A 20,382-nucleotide genomic window follows, 5' to 3' on the forward strand; every position below is an offset into this window, starting at 1 on the left:
GTGTTTATATGTTGAATGGTAACCAGTAAGTGTAAGGGAATCATAAAAGGCTGTGAAATGGTTCTTAACTTGCACACATGTGGTATTCTTTCTGAGGAGTTGGATAAGTGTGTGAGTGTACACCAGGATATGAACCTCCTGAATCTCACACCACATACTCTCACTGGCCCTTGTCACTATGTGCATACTGAGGCATTGCTCAAAAACAGTAGAAGGAAGGTGGCATTGGCAACCTTTTTATCCCTCCCGCTTCTTTTTGTCCTTTAATTGGACAACAGATTCCTTTGGGTGAGAGTGAGTGTAATGTAAAAGGAGATGAAGAGCTTGTACATTTCAGCCATTATAAGCAAAGTAAAGGTATGTGTGTGTTAATGGCACATAGTGGGGCTTTGCTGAAAGAGGGTAGAGTTAAGGTTGCACGAGCAACCATAACTGTGTTTTCTGACCTTCAGACATTTGAGTTTTGCTCAACTCTGTGTTTTTCAAGAAGACAACATACCACCCAGCAACCTTAAGGCAGAGTGTAGTTTTTTGCCACTGAATTGCTACAAAAAAGGACTGGTAAATGCTGCCAATAATGCTCTTTGGCAGAAAAAAATTACAGCATTAAATTCAGTGTAACAGTTAGCTAGTTATTCTGTCTTAATTGTGGGACAGCAGAGATAATTTACTATTGTTGAATAAGTTTGCTAAACTCCCAAACCACCTCCCCCCCTCAAAAAGTACTTCCAGACTGCGTAGAGTATAATTGTTAATTTCTTGTTTCAAAATAATTTTACCATTAATAATGTTTGTTACACATCTGTCTACTCCCCAAAGAATTTTCTGCTGGTGAGCTCCCAGTGGCACATATAAAATCTTAAAAAGCAATCTATCTAGCATATTGCCTGCTTTATTGTCTTGCTTCAACAACAAAACAAACATAAAAGCAACTTGGAAAAGAGAGGTAAAGCAGATTGCTGATTACAGTTTGAATAGAAACGGATGTAGCTGACTGACACCTCTCTTATTTTATTGCCTTTTTATTGAAAATGTAAATCTAAACTTCATCCAGAAATAATTGTGCTTGTACAGACAAAGATATCTTTATCTGAGGATGCACAACTAATTTAGATATTATTCAGGCCCCATAAAATTGTTATATATAGTTGTAGATTAAGGTCAGAAAGGACCATTATGATCACGTAGTCTGACCTGCTGCAAAACAAAGAAAATAGAGCCCCACCCAATAATTTCTCAACCACGCCCATAAAGATTTGTTATAGCTCAAACAGAAGTTAAGAAAGACACCAACCTTCAGTTAAAGACTTCAAGTGATGGAAAATCCACCATGCCCCTAAGTTGTTCCAGTGATTAGTTACCCTCTCTGTTAAAGATGTGTGCCTTATTTCTAGTTTGAATTTGTCCAGCTTCTGCTTCCTATCCCTGGATCTCATTAAGCCTTTTCCTGCTAGATTAAAGAGATATCTACTGTTAGAAATCCCCTGCCCCCGGCCCTGGCCCCACCATGTAGATACCTTTAGACTGTGATCAAGTCACCTCTTAACCTTCTCTTGGATATAGATAGTGTTCCCAAATCCATTTTACACATAAGTAAACTGAGGCATAAAAGGGTAAAATGGCATGCCTGCCTTATCACAAGTACTGGGAATAGAAGCATGAGGCATTAACCTATACACCAAATACGATTATTATATTTGTTCCCAGTCTCTACCATTCATGAGTCCTATAATTGACAAGACACCTAAACATTAGAGAAAAATACCAATTCTGCAGCACATTATAGGACAAGGAAAAGACATCATATTCCCTATCTCCTTGAGAGTGGCAATGACAAATACCAGAACAATGAGGGGCAAGTCTTACACATCTCTCCAAAATTTGACTTTCTCACAAAACACAGGTGCTCATATACAACAATTTCCTGCCTTCCTCCAAGCAGCATAGGAATTGGTGTTTTAAGGGAGCATCAGTTTCAGATTGGGCTGAACGATGATATAAAGGATGGACTGGCATGGGTCAAGCCAATGTCCTGTCTGGATGAACTGATCGACCTGAGTATCAGAATTGATCAGTGGCACCATGAATGTGGCCAAGCCCTGACAGTACCCCTGCTTCCCACCTCTCAACTGTGCACCCCATTCCAAGACCTGGAACCCATGCAGGCCCACCCATGCCTGGGTGAGGCTGGGAAGAACCAGTGTTGAACTTTCAGGCCTGTGTCTGTGTTGTGGGGGCAGCAGACACTTTGCCTTGAGATGCAACGGTCAGAGCAGATTCAGGGTCAGGAGATGCCAAAGTCAGGTTGGGCTGATTCCTTTTAACCTCCACATGCCTTTGTCAGGATGGCAGCAACCTCAGATTCACCCTTGATGTGTCTCCGATTGCCATTAAAGCACCGACTCTAGACAAGGCTAGGGGTCTACCTGGAGGATCTGCCTAACTTGGGAGCCTCCGGCAATTTTATGGACCAGGATGTGGTTAAGGCCCAAGAGATTACTGACATGCATAAAAATTCCCTGGATCTGGTGGAAACTAATGATGGGTCATTCCTGGCCTCAGGGCTGGTCACACACCAGACCACCCTCTTAGGGGTCATTACACTCCAGGGGCACCAGGAAACTCTGCAGTTCAGATTGACTCAGGCACCCTCATTCTCCAGTCATCCTGGGAATGCCCTAGCTCACTTTTCCTGACCCCTGTATCCATTGGTGAAAAGGGACAGTATTCTTTTGCTCTCAGTACTGCTAATGATTCTCCCTTCTAGAGGCCACAGAGAGAATTGGTATCCTCTGCAGCTCATGTCATCATTTGGGGAATCTGTGCTACAAGAGAATGGGCCCATTGGAGTTGGCTGTACCACCAACTGTCCCATCTGCTGCAGCTGACAAAATACTTGGCAAGTACCACAGCCTTGCAGATGTACTTGACAAGGAAAATGTGGACACCCTTCCATCACACTGCAAAGACAACTGCCCAATTGACCCTCACCTAGGTGCTGAAATTCCCTTTGGCTGCATACACACCCTTTCCAAACCACAGTTCCAGGCCTTTTGTGTCTGTCTGCAGGTGAATCTGTAGAAGGGGTTTATCCAGCTGTCCATCTCTCCAGCTAGGGCCCCAATCTTCATTAGATACAATGGTTCCCCCCCTGCATTGACAAATGGCCGTCAATAAGGTGATGGTTCGGAACCGTTAACCACTTCCCATTCATGAACTCCTAGACTGAGTATGCTCTGCTCAAATGTTTATAAAGGTAGGCCTCCACAGGGCGTATAACCTGGTGAGAGAAGATGAGTGAAAAACCATCTTCTCCACCCCATATGGACACTTTGAATACCTGGTGATGCTGTTCAGTCGCTGTAATGCTCCTGTGACCTTCCAGCACTTTATCAATGACGTTTTCTGGGACATGCTGATTACATTCATGATGATCTCTTGATAACCTTATATTTTGTAAACGACCAAGCACAGCACAACCAGCATGTATACATGCCTTAAAAAGGCTCCGCCAATGCCTCCTATATGGCAAGCCAGACAAATACCAGTTGGATCAGGACACAGAGTTTCTCGGCTGTATCCTCTCATCTGAAGACCTGGATGGCTGTCACTTTTTGTGGGTCCACAGCAATGACTGGATGGCATCCAGGGGGAGCACTGCATTTTGGGCTTCACCAATTACTATAGGTGGTTCATCAAGGGTTTCTCAGGGATGGTTCCCCAATCATAGCCTTCCTGCAGAGAGAAGCCCATTTTTTTTGGTTCCCAGAGGCATAGGTGTGTCTTGCATGCCTAAAGCAGAAATTCATCACAGCCCCCGTTTTGGTTCACCCTGACCCAGGCCAGCCATTTATGGTAGAAGCAAATGACTCAAACTTTGTACTGGGAGCAGTCATATCCCAAATGAGAGCCTCCAATGATCAGCTTCATCCTTTTTGTGCTTTTTACTCATGCAAACTCATTCCAGCGGAGCAAGACTATGAAATGAAAAGCTACTGGCCATTAAAGCAGCCTCTGAGGAATGGCGGTGTCTCCTGGCAAGTGCCAGATTCCCAATCCAAGTCCTCACCAATCACAAAACTTGGAATTCCTAAAGACAATTCAGCACCTAAATTTGCGACAGGTCTGCTGGTCCCTCTTCTTCATACTATTTGACTGCTTGGTGACTTATTGCCCCAGGACCAGGAATAGGAAGGCAGATGCATTATCTTGAAAGAGAGAATATGGTGAACTTGACTATCCATAATTCTCAGACCATCAAATTTCATCTCTGGTACCACTGTCTGTGACCCGATATACTCCATACGTTCCCTGCTGCCTAACGATCCCGTTGCAGTCAGATCCGCCTAGACAATGCCAATGCCTAGATTGCCTCAATCATCACCGTCTCAGGAATTTTGTATAGGAAAAGGTGTGTCTATGTACCTGATGCCTGATCCAGGTTGCAAGTCCTACGAATCTACCACAATGTTCCTCTAGCAGATCACTTTGATCAATTCAAGACCCAGACCCTGGTGTTGAGGAGTTTTTGGTGACTATCTCTGTGCTTTGGTAGCAAACTATGTATGGTTCTGTGACCTTTGTGCCTATACCAAATCTCCCCTGTTCGAAACTGCTCAGTCTCCTTCAGCCCTTGCCCACTCCACATCAGCTTTGGGCCACTGTGTCGATGGAGTTCATTGTGGAGTTACCAACAGTACAGGACAATTCTAGTGGTGGTCGATTTCCTGACAAAGATGGTGCATTTTATACCATGTTGCAGCCTCCCTCATTGCCCATGAAACAGCCGATCTGTTCAAAAATATGACATCTTTTGCCTTTATGGGTTGCTCACAAGCATAGTAGCCTCGTGTGGGTCCCCGTTTGTTTCATGCTTTTGACGGGAATTTCTGCACCTCCTGGGCATCAAACCTTGCACCTCATTGGTTTACCACAGTCAGCCAGAGAGAGTCAATCAGGTCCTGGAGTAGAACCTACATGGTTCCTACATTGCCACCAGAACAATGGGCTGGCATTCATTCCCCACACAGAATTCACTTACAACAACTCCACACACAACACGACCCAGAAGACCCCTTTCTTTGTGAATTCTGGGTTCCACTCTCTAATCCCCCTTGACTTACCAATGCCCACTGTTGCTTACCTAGCCACATGCATCCACCAAGAACCTCAAGAACTCATGCACCGGTTAGAAGAGGCTAAAACCTCATACAAGTGCCATGCTGACTGCCTCAAAGTAAGGGATATGGTTTGGCTGTCCACCCAAAACCTGTGATCCACCCATCCATCCACAAAGCTGAACCACAAGAACTTGGGGCCTTATGCAATCATGGAATAACTTAACCTGGTAGCCTTTCAACTGCAGCTGTCACAATCCCTCACAATCCACCTCATGTTCAATGTCTCCCTTCTGAAGCCTTTCATCAAGAATCCCTTCCCACACTGCATCACTACTTCCCTTTTGTTGATAACCATGCATGGCCAAGAGAAATATGTGATCCAGCAGATTCTGAACTCCCACCAAGTTTGGGGAAAACTCCACTATCTGACTGGGAGGGATATGGTCTAGAGGAGTGTTCATGGGCACAGAACACATTCATGCCCTGGACCTCCTGCATGACTTCCGCTGGGCCTGTCCTGCGAAACCCAGCCCAAGGTCTCCTGGGAGGTGATGTGGAAAGGAGGCAGGTGCTGTCAGGGACTGGACCAGATCAGCTAGGACCAGCTGCTGGCCTGCTCCCTGGCTAACTTTGTTGCTGGACAACCAGTGAACCCAGATGCACTGCCTTGCACTGCCTTGAGAGAGTGACTCCAGCCCCTGAGAGGCTGCTGGTTTAGCAGCCCAGTTTATAAGCCTGGCCCACACTGCAGATCAGGGCTGCTCAATGCAAAACATGCCCATGACTGTGCTTGCCCTTGTTTCAGCTCTGCTCCAGTCCTGCTTCCAGCCCCTGCTCCTGTTTTGTTCCAGCCACTGCTTCCCTCTGGCTTCAGACTTCTGACTTCAAGCCCCAGCTCTGCCTCACAACTCTGGTTGATCCCCCGGTTCTGGTATGCGGCTTCTGTCTCTCTGGTACTGATCCCTGTCTCTGCCTCTGGCTTACATCTCCAGTTTACTCTCTGGCTCCAGCATTTGGTTTCTGTTCCTCCAGTACTGACCCTCAGCTTGTTTCCTGGACCCAGTTCTAATAAGTAGGCTGAACTCTCACTTCCACTACTAGGCCTGACCACCCACAGCCCAGCTGGCTATGTGGGGTGGAGTTTGTGGCAGGACCAGAGAAATCACAGACAAGATTTCCGTTCCAAAACACTGTCAGTTTTATGCTTGAGAGAAAGGTCCCTGTCCAATAGATGTACCTATGTGTGTGACAAAGAGTGAGGTGTGAGGGCTTATAATGTTTGTATGCCATTTAGTACACGTTTTCTGGGCAGCCATGAACACTTCAATTTCCTGATTAATGTTCTTCCAACACTCGGGGAGCTCTACCAAACCCATGCCTCACCCTGCAATGGGGTGTCCTACTCTCTTTAACCCCTAACCCTAGGGAGCTCCACCATTTGTAACCCTAGCCCTGTCCTGGGGAACCTACCAATGGTAAGTCCAGTGAGAGTCTGGGGAGCCGTATCACTTTTAACACTAACTTTAGCCAGGGAGCCCTATGCTCTGTAACCATAACCCTAGTTTGAAGAGCCCTATGGGTCCCAACCATAAGCAGACCTCGGTGTTTCTACCCTCTGTTACCCTAATACAAGCCTAGGAAGCCCTAACGTCAGTAACTCTAATCCTAGTCTGGGAAGCTCCTCACTCTCTAACCCTGAACCCTTGCATAGGGAGCCCTAATGGGCCAGAGCTTACCTGATCTTGGGGAGTCATACCATTTATAACCCTAACCCTAGACTGGAACACCTTACTCTGTGATAGTCACTCCTGAGCTTGTGGTAAGTGATAGTTCTATAAAACATATGCTCTCCAAGTCTGTCCGTAAATTGGCCTGCATATGTTCACCTCTTGATACATTAGTGTATATATAGCTACTGACAAATATGAAAGCTATTGATAGAGGTAACAGGTATTGATTAACTTCTCTGCATCAGTGCAAATTAATCAAAATAAATTTTGCTTGTCCCTTTGCACGGGTAGGCAGTGACAGAATACTTTGAATCCAACTTGTTGTCCACGTAGTGTCAGTCCCTCTGGAAGGTCCCCTGTAAAACTGGCAATTTTAAAGCAACTCTCAAGGGCTGTGGAAGAAAGAGTTCACTTTATATTTTTAATACTGGAAAAAATGTGGTGGGAGATGTGTGCCTTAAGTAACAGGTTTCATATAGTTTATTTGGTGAAGCTGTCAGGGTTTGGATTTTTTTGTTGCTGTTGCAGTGACAATCATTTTCCCAGACAAGAAATAGTGGAAATCAGAGGCTTCTTTTTTATGTGCTGTGTTCACATCTGAGCATTATTTTGGCAATCTGTTTCATGTGCATGTGTAGAAGGGATACACAGATTAAGTGCTCTGTATTATCTATATCTGACATATCAAAATACTGAGGTGGGTATTTTCAACGATGCTTAGATGCTCCAAGTTGAGGTTAAACACCAAAGTGCAGTTTTTCCAGCTCTGCTTTCCAGTGGTTTCAGTTGTAGTGAAAAGTCCTAATCCTGTAATCAAAGGGCCTGACACTCAAACTGGATCCCCATTGGTCAGTGGGAAGTTTCTTGGAGCAGGAAGTTGGGAATAGGGCCCATTGTTCCTTCAAGGTAAAAGCTACTTCTTAGGAAAGACAAGGGCATATGTTTGAATATGAGGCTAAATAATAAAATTCAGATCAGTCAAAATAACTTGCTCAGACAGAGAGGCTAGAAATAGAATGAAAGTGGAAGCTGAATGGTCAGGTTCACAGAAATACATGCTTATATGTTCCAATAATAGATTTCAGCCATGGGAGTCCATCAAACAAAGCGGGCAAGTGATTGATCTTATGCAAAATTAGCATCATAAAGTCCCTCTAGCACTTTTTAGGGGCTACTCTGTATTTTGGAGAAAGGTAGAAACAAAACTCCTGGAACATTTGACAAAGTAATGATGGTTGTACTAATTTTGTTCAGTTTGGCTATGCATAGACTCTTGCTAATTGAAACTAGAATAGGATGCAGGAAAAACTGTTAAGTATGAAAATGGAACCAGACGATGGCATTTGGCCAAAAGCAGCGGAAAGCTGCCCTCAGGATACGTCTACGTTGCATCTGGAAGTGAGCCTCCCCGTCTGGGTCCACAGGTGGCCTGGGCTTGCGCTAGCATACTAAAAATCACCGTGTGGACGTTACTTTGACATTGTGGCTCAGGCTGGAGCTCAGGCCCTCAAACCCGCTGCCCACCCGAGCCCCACGCTTCAGAGGCCAAACTCCAGCCTGAGCCATGACATCAGAGCAACATCTGGATAGCTATTTTTAGTGCACTGGTGCAAGCCCCACTAACACAAGTCTGTGGACTCAGGTTGGGAAACTTGCTCCCCGATACGGTGCGGATGTACCCTAAGGGGCATGAGGACGTCCTTGTCTGGTGTAGTGATACGTAACTAGCTGTATGTCACGCCTTGGTTGAGAGGATGTGGCCAGAGCATACTGCACTCTGGGGATCTCCACTAGCCTAATGACTCTTTGGGAGCTGGTGTGGATAGGCCTGGCAGAAAACTGACTTCAGGATTAGAAAACTGCAGCTTTGTAGCTCACTGCTTCCCCACTCCATGGTGCTTAGTGCTGGCTGCCCCCTTTGTTGGGCTGGAAAATGGAATTTGAATATAGAAATATTATGGAACCTCATTAATTCTCACTTTGCTGATCCGCAAACCTGCTGACTCTCGCACAAAACCTGGCGTTCTCCCTTGTCGACAAAGATTTACTAGCCAAGCACTGCGGAGAGGATATGCTTACCCAATATTCTCAAGCGCATACTCTGGCAAGTGGTATCATAAGCAGCTCAAGCTAATCCACTTTTTTTCAAAATACATGAAGCAGCTAATGATGTAATGGCCTTGACGTGGGTTTTAAATCCGGGTGTTGGACTGACTTACTAATTCTGCCAGGGGTCTCCCAGCCATTAGAAGACATGAACCAGGCTCTACACATGAGTTTGTAAAAAAAAAAATAATAATAATAATAATAATTAAAGGCGCCGGTTATGGTTAGAAATATTTAAAAGTACGTGTAGTGAGGGCTGCTGTGGTAGCTCTGCAGTGTGTGCTAGAGTGGGGGAAAAGAGCCCAGGAAGCCACTTCCCTGAGTAATCCCACCTTGGGAACAGACATAGGGTCAGATCTTCAGGGAACTATGCCCAAGTACAGTGGCTCAGGATCTGGCCCCTAGAAATTTATTTTTTAGTGCTCCAAGAACACTAGGAGGAGACCCCGGCTAGCGGTGCCAGCAGCACCATCTGGGTTAGAGGGGAAGGGGTGTCAGGATGATGGATTTTGCCACAGCTCACCCTCCTGATTGATGCTGGCTGGAGGTTGCAGAGCAGCATCGTGGGGTGTTCAGGCTATGCCTGCTGATTAGGCATAGTGACCATAATCATGCTCCCCCTGGCATACCGAGGCTCCTGACACATTCCTCATTGCCCAGGCTCATAGAGCCTGGATGCCTTGTTTTTAAATCTGGTTCATCGTTGGCGCCGACATTTCTTCCAGACTGGACTGCAGTCATGTTCCGAAAAAGGGTTGAGGAGGCTTCGACACCCATGTTTCATTCACAAAGAATGACGTTGAATACAGGTTAATTTGAACAAGTGAGACTTTATTAAACCCTGTGGAGGGTTCTGTCCATGTGGCTGTTTTGTTTCCAGCCAAAGACCCTGTTTCCGTGTCTCTTCACTATAAGTGTCTCTTCAGGGAACATTGGCCTTTTGACTCCATTTCCACTGATCCTGACACATCTTCCCTATTTTACAAACCTTTTAATATAAACATTAAAAACAAATAATTGTCTGCCAGACCCCCACCCAGATCCCTTCAGCCAGAGGTTGCTAGCACATAGCCAAATTGGAGTCTCATCTGTACCACAGACTTAACTGGTTACGTTGTCTTTGAGATAGTTTGGTCTCCTCAACAGGCGACCACACCAGGAGTGACCTGTTTCCTTATTGTCTGTCTCTGAATCTAGCAAACTATCTCATCTCCCTGTGGGCTTGGCCTCTGGATGGTTTTCTTTGTCTCCATTCTATGATGATCTGTATCTCTGAATAAATTTATTTATTAGCACTGTATCTCTATAGGCTCTCTGTGGGTGTTGTCTGCCGGCTCATGTCTCCTTCTGCTTCTTTGGATCACCTGTCTTTCTTTCACAGTCACTTTGTATGACCTGGGTGCCATTGCATCCCTCATGACTCTCTTAGTGCACTCCTTTTCATGTCTCTCTAATGGTTGGATCCTCACAGGAGTGCTTGTCTCTAGGGCTGGTAGGTCCGAGAATATGTTATTCTCTAGTGCATGCTTTCTCTGATTGTTGGCTGTCTCCTCTCTTCCCCGTCCTTCTGGCTGCAACAGGTCTTCCCTCATTAGTAGCAGGGTCCTTTGTCCCATCAGTTCCTGTGCTGGACTATTTTGACACCCATGTGATGGAGTATTCCTGTGTACCAAAAATGCTAACATGGAATCTGAACCAGAAGAAGTAGCCTTGAGTCACAGTCTCTCAGCTGTTTTGGCAGCTGATTCCACCTTACCATTACTCTGTGGGTACTCTGTGGGGGAGGTATGGTGATCAAACTCCCTTTTGTATGCAAATTCACTGAATTCTTCTGAGGAAAACTGGGATCCATTGTCAGTGAATACAGTGTCTGGAATGCCACACCTCACAAAATGGACCTTCAGTTGACCCGTCACTGACTTGTTTCTTGTATCAGGCAGGACATCAACCTGCCACAAATGTGGACAGTAGTCAAGTACTGCTTTTGCTTGAAAGTAAATAAGTCCACTCCCACTGTTTCTCATGGTTGGGTGGGTAGCTCATCTGGTAGGTCTTTCTGCTGGCTGTTATCACATGACCAGGAGTGGTGCTGTGTATTCATTTCTGGCCAATAAACACACACTTGGTCCTAAGACAGCTGTTATACCCAGGTGTGAGGCATGTAGTTTTGCATGAAATCCTTATGTAATGAGGTGGGGACAACAATTCTTGGTCCTGAAAATCGGATTCCATTCTGCACACTCAGCTCATCTTTAATCTGAAAACATGGTTCTGCTTCTGTTGGTACTTCGCTTTTTGTATCCTGGCCACTCCGCCCATTTTGCTCTCTTAACTGCCCATTTCTGTAGTCTCTTTTATTTCCATCAGCTTTGCTGTTGGAAACTGAAGATAGCGCAGCATGTTAATGATTTCTGTGTCCTGATCACCTTCCCCAGCTCACCCATGCTGGGTATATGCTCTTCTCAGGGTGTCGGCTGACACCAGTAATTATCCTGGATGATATTTGAGCTTTAACCGGTAACACTGGAGGTGCATCAACATGCTCTGCAATCTCTTTGGAGCACTGAGGGGGATTTTGCCATGATTGTCTCTAGGGGTTTGTGGTCTGATTGCACTGTTACTGGCTGACCATAGGTATACTGATGGAACCGCTGTATTGCAAATACCACAACCAGAAGCTCCTTTTCTATTTGGGTGTACCTCTGTTCAGTCTCTGACAGGGCTCATCTGGCATAAGCAACCAGCTGTTCCTACAAAGGGGCTATATCCCATCCTTTCTTTGATGCACAACACTGGAGTGTCAGTGGTCTCCGGGCTGGTAATATTTCAGGACAGGAGCATCCATTATTTGTTTTAGCATGTCAAATGCTTGCTGTTGGGTTCCTGCCCAGTCCTGCTCAACATCCTGCTTTGTGAGCTGACGTATGGCTTCTTCCACTGCAGCCAGGTGTCGGCAGAACCTGGACAGAAAATTTATCATTCCGATGAAGTGCTGCATTCCCTTTCCCATCCTTTGGAGCTGGCATGCCTCAGACTGCCTTAATTTTGTTTGGATCTGCTTTCAGCCCCTCTGCTTTGAGCAGATGTCCAATGTATGTCACTTCTTGCCGTCTGAGTCATTTTTTTCCAGGTTGTTTTATGTTTTTGTCCCCACATCACTGTAGAAAAGCTTGTCATTTTCTGTCATAGTCTCATTCTACCTCTGTATCGTTGCTCCCTTTGCCTACAGGATCTCATCTGCAGTTATTTTCACCCCAGACAGTCCTTCCAGGGCCTGGCTGAGTCTTTTTTTCTTTGGAATGCCTCTGGTGCTGGGCTTATGCTTATTGTTATGGCCCACCATCTGTACTGACCAAATGATGTGGCAAAGGTGGTCAGCATACCGACTCCTTATCCCGGTTTATGTCCCAAAACCTAAGGCACATCACAGGCCATAAAGATTCTGGCTTTGGAAAGTTCTGGCAAGATGTCATCAATTGGGGGAAGTGGATAGTGGCATCTTCTCAATGCGTGATGAAGTGGCTTTGGGTCTATGCAGATGTATAATTTTCCTGATGGCTTCATTACCACCACCATATTGCTTAAGCAGGCTGTACTGGCCTCTAAAGGTACTACTATGCCCCTGCTCTGCAGACTTTCAAGCTCCTTGTGTATTGGATTATGTACTGCTTCTGTAATTTTCCTTCGTGCAAAGTTCACATCTTCTACTGTGGAGTCCACTTCCAGTCGCAGCTTTCCTTCAAGGCATCTGTCACCTTTGAAAATATCCCCATATGCTTTTAAAAATGTCTCTGTTATCTATGGACCTCCCCTTTTTCTTCTTGCACGGCAGCTGTAGAATTTTGACACTGCACCCTGATCAGAGCCATGGCTTGTATGGCTATATTCCCCAAGAGGGATCTGTGGTGCTTACCATTAACCACCACAAACTTCAGTCATTAATGCAGCCTGTTGTTTTTCTACATCCTGCATTATGCTCTCATTGTACTTTATTAGTTCACACCTGTTCTTTGTAATGACTGTGTTCAAATCCAAGTTACTCTGAGGAATCACACTGCAGCAAGCCCTACTATCCAGCAGAAATCACACAGGGAAATTCCCTGTTATGGTTGTTGCCTATATGGAAGTTGGTAGCATCCCTTGTTGCTTTCCTGTCCCAATACTCTTGAAGCTGATATGCTCTGAGACACGCGGAGAGAATCAAACTCACCGCTATCTGATATGCCATCCCCCCCCTTGTACAAGTCTGACTGAATTTTGCTGGGACCTTCCTTTGCTCTTGCATGTGTTACTAAAATACTTCGACTTGCCACATTCTTCGCAACGCTGCTCTAGTGCGGGGCAGTTCTCCTTTACCCACTTGTGCTGTCCCAAAGTACATGCATCTCACTCTGGGTCTGGAACCCTGGCCACCTGCTCTCCTTTGCTGTTGTCTCACTGCCTGTATTTCTGGGGGTGTTGGGCCTCCTCCCGCTCTCATCCTTTCTCTTGGGACTTCTGCTGCGTGGCCCATGACCGAGTTCCATGGCTCCTGCTGACGACTGCTGCGCTGCAGCGAACTCATGCTTCAGGCACCACCACAACGTTTCGTTCACAAAGAATGATGCTGAATGCAGGCTGAGTTGAACAAGTAAAACTCTGTTAAATCCTGTGCAGCCCTCCCAACAGTCCCAGGTTTCATGGGACTGTCCCACTTTGACCTCTTCCCTCCCCCGAGTGTTCAAGCCTGCTGGGTGAAGCTGGGGGCAAAAGGGGAAGTTTGCCTTGGCCTCCTATTTGAGCGCCTTCAAACTGAGTGGTATTGCGACCTGGAGCTCAGGGTCACAGTGCCAGTCAAATTTGGCACCCTCCCCCCCCACCCCCATCTCCAGCTGCAGAGGAGCAGCTGGGCCAAACCTGAGTAGCACTGTGTCCCTTGACCTGTTGGGAGGCATGCCTTCGGAGTCCTCGGTACATGTGGCTGAGCTGCTTTAAGTTCAACCCCCCTCGTTCCCTGGTCCCCAGTGTCTCCTCAACACCAGTCCCCCCAGTTCCAATGATCATGACACAACCCCGAGCAGTTTTCTTTGTTTCTGTCATGAGTGCAGGTGTGCTCTTTCAGATCATATCCATGGCCTAGATGGTCAGGAAACAAAAGGAAGTCCTGCTGTAAGAAACGATCTTTGGGAGATTCAGCCTCTATCAGGCTGCCTGGGATTACAACAAACATCCTGTTAAAAATGCCAGAGCTGTATTTAAATTTCAGACCTCTTGCTAACTATTGAAGCTTGACTCCAGCTGACACTTGCTTAATATTAACAATGGTTGCATTGCTGCTTCTTCTTGCAGATAGGTTTGCATGGCTTCTCTCTCTGTGTCCTGTCCCAGCATCAGATAGCTCTTGTGGATTTGTGTGGCAACTTCAAGATTCTAAAACCTGGAATTATTAATTTTTTTAATCAATAGTGGTTTAGACTGAAGGGGGAGCCCTGACTCCTGGCAGGCTTATTCTTGTGTTCTCTGCTTCACTGTTTGTTTGCTGATGTCTGTCAAGATGCCTGAAGAGCCCATGCAGGCTTCAGTACAACTGCTGATGAAATGTCAGATGTTTTTTCAGATGCCATCCTTCCTTGATTCACCTGTTAGCTTTAATCACTTGATTCAGTGTACGTTACATGCTAGATTCTCTGCTGTGTCAAGTTTTAGGCTCGGTACTGCAAATGGAGGAGGGCCGTCAGAGAGCTTGCAACAGCTTCCTGGTTCTTGCCCCAGTTCAGGTCAGAGCAGCCTTCAGGATGGAGCTTCTTTGAGGTTACCAGGGGGATGTATATCGGAGCTGGCTTTGGTCCAGTGACCACATCTCTTTGCGATACAAGAGAAGGAAGAAAGAAAAGAATGTTTTAGTTTTTTGGCCACACCATCCTTTTGAGACTCCAGTCATGATGAATATAAAGCTTTCAAAGGGGTGAATTGGTGACTGATGTGCAACTCATCAGTATGTTTGGGAATTGCAAGTCTATTGCACTTGTGGTGAGATTTTTCTAAAGCACCTAAGGAACAAAATAAGGGAGCTTTTCCTGAGTTAGAAGCAGCCTTGATTTCTAGTTTACGAACAGTCGCAGTGGTTTGATAGTTACTTGACGCTCAGTGCATACAGAGCATGCTAAAGGAATGTGGTCCATGCCAAATTTTGAAGTGTGTCAGCAAATTCCAAAATGAAAGTTGCAACTGCCTTAAAATCCTCTGCTCCTAGACTAGGCAGAAAACAGGTACATATGCCCATGCTCTGACAGGCCATGTGAATGCTGTGCAGTCCTGCTTTCCTTCTTGGGACCATTCCAGAAGGTGATTGATAATGGAAAGATTCCTGGGGAAGTAACTGTCTTTTTTACTTATGTTTATACAGTGCTCCAGCCAATGGGGCACCTATTGTGTATTTTACTTTTTACACAACATGCATAATGTAAAGGAACCACCTGGGTATGGTGGGGTTCAAATAACCATGTTCACTGAACAGGCAAGGCCCAGCTGTGCGTATGTGTCTCTGCGTATGCATGTGCACGCACACTGCTGCTCTGGCAGGGTTCTGGTAGCTTCTGAAGCATAGAGGATAGTGAGGGTGTCTAAAGTTATTTAAAGGGATAGTACCCTGTTCCTAGATGCATGGTGTGGAAAGTGGTACATTTTTAATTGTTGGCCACCAAATAATTTTATTTTAAAAATTACTAAAAATATTTGGTTTAGTGAAACAAGAAATGGTAGTCCCACGCTGACTAATTATTTCTTTTACTGACATCTCAGGGATGTGACTCACACTATCTTAGTCAGAGGGTCTTTTTTATATATCTTAGAGGACACCAGGATTAAAAACAAGCAAAATAACCACCATCGTTAGCCATGCTATTTTATTAAAGAAAGGGAAAGAAAAAATGAAACAAACCAACACAAATGAAAGAACACATGTGCCAGTCAATGGTTACTTCCATTACAGTTTCTTCTGTATGGCTTTCTGTAGAGAACTTTTTAACAGAGATTATACCCTGGAGAGTGAAGTGCCTCTTGGGGATGTTCTTTGTCTGGTAAGTTGTTGTCTTAGTGTATGCGCAATGTGCCTCAGGTGGCACATGACCAGGATTCATCATCAAATTTGGTCCGCTGGTTGGATCATTAGCTTCCTCAGCATGGGCTGGGTACTGATGGAGAGCATGACGTGAACGTTGATTTAAGACCAAAGTGTATTGGTTTCCCAAAGTTATTGTGAGTACAGTCTTAGTATCTCATAGATACTTAATTTTTTTTCCCATTTCAAAACAGTTTAAGGGCAACTGAGTCCTCTCCGGTTATTATTAATAACTGGAGAGTTTATAATTGGGCAAAATAAACAAAGTATTTAAATCATTTACTTAAAAGAATCCATTTAAGGAGGTGTCTTAAAACAGGCCAATTAATGAATATTTAAAAACTTACCTCCAATTAAATCCCCCTATTTCTATGTTTATAGGAATGCATGGTCTCACCATTTGGTGATTAACAGGAGAAACTGTTAATAGTTTAAGTTACAACTGCATTTCAATATTCCAGTGAAACCAAACTATACATTTCACAAAGATATTTTGCCATTTCAACATTCAAGAAATAAACAAAGGTTTAAAATAGGTAGAATATTTCCCATGGCAGCTTATACTTTGAAATTTCTTATTTTTAAAAATTGCAACAGGAACATAAAAAGGAGAGCGCTTCTATTTCTCAGCCCTCCTTCAACACAGAAAAATGCCAAATCAAATGATTTCAAGTTTTGTAACAACCAGCTCTCAACCAGATTGCTGCGCCCAGGCTGAGACTGCCTGCTCAAGTTCTACCCTCTTGTGAAGTTTTGTGACTTGGTTATAAACTCTAAAACACAGGCTTTAGACCAGAAGTGCAGACACCTTGGTAACTATGGTTGCGCTGATGAGAACAACTGCATTAGTAGAGCTGATCTCCATAGTGGAGGATAGAAAGGACTATCAATGTGCAAATACTGTTTTGAAACTGTCATAGAAATAAAACTTCTGTTTTTTACTTTATTGTGCACTCAGTAGCACTTTGTTCACTGGCATGATCTCTGGAAACGTAAATTAATTCTAGGTAAGAAATGACTTCATACTACTCAGAGCCAGGCAACAAATATCTATTTCCCTTTTCTTTAGCATTGGAAGAGCCTGTTATGTTAGGATCACTTTTTGTAGTGAGCTCTTTGTGAAAAATTCCATCAGTTTGTTGAGCCTCTAAATGCTTTTAATCACCTCCAGAATGTAATTTTAATACACCAGACATTAGACAGCTTCTTAAAGGATTGTAGCAAAATAAATGAGAAAGCATTGAAACACATTTTAAGCCACCTTGACATAACTTCCTATGGGTTTTTTTGTTTTTTCTTGCTCTGAACTTCAGTATACCCCTTCATTGAATTCCTAACTCTGCTTTGTTTGTAACATGAAAGTAGGTGGATGTCGTCTTCTTGTTTTGAATGTTGTAGAACAGTGAAATGGAGGAAATATTGTGGAACAAAATAGAACAGGCCATTGAATCTAAAAACGTCTTCTCTGAGTGCTGAGAGACAATGCAAAGCCATATTTCACCTTTGCTCTAGACATGGATAATTTAGTTGCTGTCTTAATGGACAGACATCCAGTCCATGAGTCTGTCACACTGACCTGGTGTCCATCATACCACAGCCCTGTGTGGATATTTAAACTAGCCCAGGAGTTTGCCTGTACTCACATCATTGGTAAAAATTTGTCTTCCCCTACAAACAAGTTCAAGGCACTGAAACATCAACTCTTTTCCAACTTTTGTCAGCAAGTGCAGCCAACTCCCTGTGATTCGTCAGATGCTGAAGGAGCAGCACTGTCACAGTTGAGAGGCAGTGTGCGATGCATCCAAAATGCAGACTTGAGGTGAGGGGAAAAAACATAGAGGCAAATTTCAGTAAGATAACCAGGGCATACACTAGGATTTGAGGTCAAATTTAGCAGCGTTAAATCGATTTAACCCTGCACCCGTCCACACGATGAAGCCCTTTTTTTCAACTCAAAGGGCTCTTAAAATCGATTTCCTTACTCCACCCCCGACAAGGGGATTAGCGCTGAAATCGGCCTTGCTGGGTCGAATTTGGGGTACTGTGAACACAATTAGACGGTATTGGCCTCTGTGAGCTATCCCAGAGTGCTCCATTGTGACCGCTCTGGACAGCACTCTCAACTCAGATGCACTGGCCAGGTACACAGGAAAAGGCCCGCGAACTTTTGAATTTCAATTTCCTGTTTGGCCAGTGTGGCAAGCTGCAGGTGACCATTTAGAGCTCATCAGCAGAGGTGATCATGATGGAGTCCCAGAATCACAAAAGAGCTCCAGCATGGACCAAATGGGAGGTACGGGATCTGATCACTATATGGGGAGAGGAATCCGTGCTATCAGAACTACATTCCAATTTTTGAAATGCCAAAACATTTGTCAAAATCTCCCAGGGTATGAAGGACAGAGGCCATGACAGGGACCCGAAGCAGTGCCGCGTGAAACTTAAGGAGCTGAGGCAAGCCTACCAGAAAACCAGAGAGGCGAATGGCTGCTCTGGGTCAGAGCCCAAAACATGCCGCTTTTATGATGAGCTGCATGCCATTTTAGGGGGTTCAGCCACCACTACCCCAGCCGTGTTGTTTGACTCCTTCAATGGAGATGGAGGCAACACGGAAGCAGGTTTTGGGGATGAGGAAGATGATGATGAGGAGGTTGTAGATAGCTCACAGCAAGCAAGTGGAGAAACCGGTTTTCCTGACAGCCAGGAACTGTTTCTCACCCTGGACCTGGAGCCAGTATGCCCCGAACCCACCCAAGGCTTCCTCCCGGACCCGCCAGGTGGAGAAGGGTCCTCTGGTGAGTGAACTTTTTAAAATACTATACATGGTTTAAAAGCAAGCATGTTTAATGATTAATTTGCCCTGGCATTCATGGCTCTCCTGGATGTACTCCCAAAGCCTTTGCAAAAGGTATCTGGGGAGGGCAGCCTTATTCCATCCACCATGGTAGGACACTTTACCACTCCAGGCAGTAGCACATACTCGGGAATCATTGTAGAACAAAGCATTGCAGTGTATGTTTGCTGGTGTTCAAACAACATCCGTTCTTTATCTCTCTGTGTTATCCTCAGGAGAGTGATATCATTCATGGTCACCTGGTTGAAATAGGGTGCTTTTCTTAAGGGGACATTCAGAAGTGCCCGTTCCTGCTGGACTGTTTGCCTGTGGCTGAACAGAAATGTTCCCCACTGTTAGCCACGGGGAGGGGGAAGGTGCTAGCCACGCACTGGTGGGAGGCAAAATGTGACCTTGGAACGAGAGTACATGTGCTATGTATGTAATGTTAACAGCAAGGTTTACCATGAAAGAGTGTACCCATTGTTCTATAAAATGTGTCTTTTTAAATAACACTGTCCCTTTTTTTTTCTCCACCAGCTGCATGTGTTTCAAGGATCATAGGATCTTCTCCTTCCCAGAGGCTAGCGAAGATTAGAAGGCAAAGAAAACGCACTCGCGATGAAATGTTCTCTGAGCTCATGCTGTCCTCCCACACTGACAGAGCACAGACGAATGCGTGGAGGCAGACAATGTCAGAGTGCAGGAAAGCACAAAATGACTGGGAGGAGAGGTGGCGGGCTGAAGAGAGAGCTGAAGCTGAAAGGTGGCGGCAGCGTGATGAGAGGAGGCAGGATTCAATGCTGAGGCTGCTGGAGGATCAAACTAATATGCTCCAGCGTATGGTTGAGCTGCAGGAAAGGCAGCAGGAGCGCAGACCGCCACTACAGCCCCTGTGTAACCAACCGCCCTCCTCCCCAAGTTCCATAGCCTCCACACCCAGACGCCCAAGAACGCGGTGGGGGGGCCTCCAGCCACACAGCCACTACACCCCAGAGGATTGCCCAAGCAACAGAAGACTGGCATTCAATAAGTTATAAAGTTTTAAAGTGCTGTGTGGCCTTGTCCTTCCCTCCTCCCCCACCCCTCCTGGTGCTTCTCTCCTCCACCACCCCTTCTGGGCTACCTTGGTAGTTATCCCCCTATTTGTGTGATGAATTAATAAAGAATGCATGAATGTGAAGCAACAATGACTTTATTGCCTCTGCAAGCGGTGATTGAAGGGGGGAGGGGAGGGTGGTTAGCTTACAGGGAAGTAGAGTGAACCAAGGGGCAGGGGGTTTCATCAAGGAGAAACAAACAGAACTTTCACACCGTACCCTGGCCAGTCATTAAACTAGTTTTCAAAGCTTCTCTGATGCGCACTGCGCCCTCCTGTGCTCTTCTAACCGCCCTGGTGTCTGGCTGTGCATAACCAGCAGCCAGGCGATTTGCCTCAACCTCCCACCCCACCATAACCGTCTCCCCCTTACTCTCACAGATATTATGGAGCGC

The 20,382-nt window shown here is 45.3% G+C and overlaps 1 protein-coding gene across 4 annotated transcripts in view; it reads left to right on the forward strand.

The window, feature by feature from the left end:
• KCNH1 (potassium voltage-gated channel subfamily H member 1) overlaps positions 1-20,382 on the forward strand; it is a 314,873-nt gene that overhangs the window by 86,797 nt on the left and 207,694 nt on the right. The window lies entirely within an intron of this gene.

The sequence above is a fragment of the Caretta caretta genome, chromosome 3, assembly GCF_965140235.1.
Source record: "Caretta caretta isolate rCarCar2 chromosome 3, rCarCar1.hap1, whole genome shotgun sequence".
Classification (NCBI taxonomy): Eukaryota; Metazoa; Chordata; order Testudines; family Cheloniidae; genus Caretta; species Caretta caretta.